Below are 3,851 nucleotides of genomic sequence, written 5' to 3'. Positions count from 1 at the left end.
GATCAGACGTACTCCACTAGACCCCACCAAAAATAAATGACTCCACATCTGTATTTGCAGTTTTGTATTTTTTACAACTTTCAGTTACAGAGCTTGGCAAAACTCACTTGATTGTTTCTACTATATTGTTTTCGATTGACATTTTTATTAATTAAACACAATCATATCGTTTGCAGGACAGTATGATAACAAAACAAACAATACAGAGTTGGCAAAAAGCTTAACATGAACAAATGGAAAAAATGCAAGTTAAACAAAATAATCTGTATGCAATGTTCTCTTGTGTCTTTATTTTATACAATAAGCGAAAATGTAATTAAGCAGCCAGTTCCTTCTGTTCCTGTTCCTTATGTGGCATTTGAAATTCCAAATGCTTTCACAGTCTCAGCATCTGTACAAATAGTGCAGAAAAGGAGGCCAAGCTGAATGCTTTGCCCAGCCCTTTTTAAATTTCTTCCTCATGTATTTCCAATGCAACTTCATTCTTCTGCAAGGGAAAACAGATTACCTCTTTCATTGCTCATTCCTTTCCCTTACCCCATCGATCAAAGCAAAAAGCAAAGCATTTTCTAAATATTCATTTTCCAGACCCAATGTGTAGCCTTATCTCACTAAAATGTGATTGCAAAATAATATTCATATACGACAGGGTGTCTTTTTGAACACCCATTAGATACCTCCAAGTTAGAAAATGGTATTCACAGATAACGGTATATTAACACGATACAGGTAAATATTTTATAAAATGCATTATATTTGCATATTTTCCCAATTGTCTCTATATCATTTTTCCTTATCAATCATATAATCATCATTTATCACCTTCCTGTCTCTCTATTCATTTTCTCGCTTGAATGTGATATATGATATGGTAATTATGTTTTATAATGAAGACAACAGTGTTGAGCTCTGATACTGTAGTTCTTTTAAAGCTTATTTTTATAACTTAATTTCCACCATAATATAACAGCTTACCTCATGTAAATGTACAGATGAAGCCTACACAGTTATAACACATTATTTTAAGATACAGTATACAGTAACTCAGATCACCACAGACTTTCCATAGGATTCAAAGTCATGGTGACCCAGAATACTGTAATTATACCCTTGTAAGCAATGAATACTCCAGTATTAAAATACAGCAACATGAATTAAAAAATATGAACCATAAAACATTTTTGACTTTGAGGTAATTTTCACCAGGAGAGCATAATTATAGGAAGAATGTCTTATATAAATTATGAAGTTTATCTACATGAAATAAATAAACATTTAGTGGACTGAAAATCATGTAAATGTTCTCCACAAGCCTATTTATCCTCTACTTGAACAGGGACACCTTCCATTTCCCCCAATGTATACAGAAATACTATTGTCGATGTGCTTATTCAAACGGGTACACTTAATAAACTGTTCATCAATAAATGTTGATGTACATGTTAAAAGTACTCTCTGCTGCAGTGAAAGCTTGTAATGGTTTGCAGGTCACAGCAACAAAGTAGTTAAAGATTTATTTCTGACTTATTCCTCCGTAATTTTCCACAAACCATTAATGTTCCAACATTTGGCAAGAACGGATGCTGCTCTTAATGGGCACTTATGGCATTCAGCAAATGAGGTATTTTAGCATTGCAGCACACATAAAGCATATTAATTGCTATCTACATTCTTTAAAGCAGCGGTAATGCATCATCATGATTTTAAAATGATAGCATAAGTACACTGACACAAGGAGTCAATGAGGTTACCTCTATGCTATCTTTTAACACTCTTTGTATATACTCGGTGCTGCAGAGTGGTTGCCATGTTGCTATATTTTATTCTTAACAGAAACATTAGGATAAGTAATATATGGGGAGATGTGAGAAAATAATGAATGGGTAACACAGGGAAGAGAGAGAGAAAGATGAAGATGAGGGGGAGAGAGAGTGACATGGACCCGGGAATGTCCTTACGTCATCTGGGGTAGCTGTAGGGTCGTTAGGCGTTAATTGTATATCATGGGCTGCCTCTATTCTGCTGGCCCCAGCAACTCTTGTGATGTGATCAACAGTGTCAGATCAGTGGACAGTAAGCCTTGGGTCCAGGGGCAGATTGGGCTGCTGGGAAACATGTCAAATGCCCGGTTTGATGTGGGTGCATGGGCCGGTGCTGCCTTGGCTTAAAGGGGGGCTTGATGGTGGTTACAAAGGCCCCATGCTCTTCCCCACAACAAATAAATGAATTGTGAGAGAGAGGGTGCGGCCCTCTGTAAATGTCTCTTACTGGCGCAGCATCTCTTCCAGCAGTGTCAGCTTGTTAGAGCGACCCGATTTCACATGGTGACACGTTGCCATGACAATATGACATCACATGGGGATTCATCACCATGACAATGCAACATCACATGCCACAGCAACGTCATGATGTTGCACCATGGGAGGAGGGATGGGAAGACAGATATCACCCGGGCCATAAAATCTGTCTCTAATCCCCCATTGCCCAGGTCTGCAATTAACCCTGTTGACACTACACCTGAGGACATAGGGACAGTTGGAGGAGGTCTGAGGTATGTTTTTTTTTTTAAATATAACTTTATTTATTATTCATTAAAGGTTTTCCATTTGTACAGTTTTATAGTATTCATATATAACAACAAATAACCTTTGACATATAATAATAATAATAATAATAATAATAATAATAATAATAATAATAGTAATATTGGTAAACAATATTGTGTCAAATGGAAACATTAAAAAGAAGAAAGGAAAAACAAAGGGGGGGGGATATCACCACATTTTGCAAATACATCAATTTTTATACACATTACATCAAAGATTATTTTCTAATATATTAGAACCACATATATTGTCCCAATTGAATATTAAAACAAAGTATCTACCAATCCTCTCAACATTATATATATATACTAAAAGAGGATCCTCATTTTCCTGGAATCTAGTCATAGTATCATCAAGATATTTTTTTAGATTTTCCATAAGCATAACATGGAATATTTGTTCCCTTACCTTTCTATATGTGGGAGTCTGTCGCCAACATCTTGTGATCAGGCATTTGGTAGCATTGAGAATATGTATAATTAATTTTTAGTCACATTTATTCAAACCTTCTAATGGTTTGTTTAGGAGTAGGAACCATGGATATCTCTGTACCTTAACCCCAGTGGTATCAAGAATAAACTTTAAAATCTTCTCCCACTGGGCTGAATCTAAGGGCTGTCCAGCCATATATGGGACAAGGGTCCTCTCTGTCCACATTCTCTACAGCATAATGGGGAGATATTTGTGTCAAATAAATGTAATTTTGGCTGTGTTTTGTGTCATCTATAGAGCAGTTTATAAAAATTTATTAATTGTAATTGCCCAGATACGGCCCAGCCACGAAATTGGATACATAGACCAGTTTGCATTTTCTCTCAAAAGCTTTTTGAGGAGAGGAGTATAATTGGCTTTATATAATAAATTGACATGCTTCAGGAATTGGATACCCAGATATTTTACTGGTTTTGGGTCCCAATTAAAATAGAAATTAAGTTACAAGAATGTTGTCATTTGATGGGGAAGATTGATTCTGTATGCTTCTGATTTTGAATTGTCAATTTTACATCCTGAGTAAATGCCAAATTCAAACAATATACTGAAGAGATTGGGAAGGGACGTTAGGGGCTTTGAGATTGTTAAAATTATATCATCGGTGAACAATGCCATTTTAAATTCCTCTTTCCCTATTTTAAACCCAGATAAATCTATAGAGTTTCATATGAAACAACTAAGCGGCTCTATAGAAAGCGCAAATAGAAGGGGTGAAAGAAGGCAGCCCTGTCTGGTTCCATTTGTTATTGGGAA

General features: G+C 35.8%; 1 long non-coding RNA gene across 1 annotated transcript; it reads right to left on the bottom strand.

The window, feature by feature from the left end:
- Positions 1–262: 262 nt before the first annotated feature.
- On the bottom strand, positions 263–2,311 carry LOC142488765 (uncharacterized). The gene is made up of 2 exons (XR_012799644.1): positions 1,959–2,311; positions 263–487 (listed from the first exon to the last, which is right to left on the bottom strand). It is a non-coding gene; the product is annotated as an uncharacterized LOC142488765 (long non-coding RNA).
- Between the last annotated feature and the right edge of the window lie 1,540 nt (positions 2,312–3,851).

This window comes from Ascaphus truei, chromosome 2 (genome assembly GCF_040206685.1).
Source record: "Ascaphus truei isolate aAscTru1 chromosome 2, aAscTru1.hap1, whole genome shotgun sequence".
Lineage (NCBI taxonomy): Eukaryota > Metazoa > Chordata > Amphibia > Anura > Ascaphidae > Ascaphus > Ascaphus truei.
Note: the sequence above shows the minus strand (reverse complement) of the source record. Positions and strands in the feature narration are given on the sequence as shown.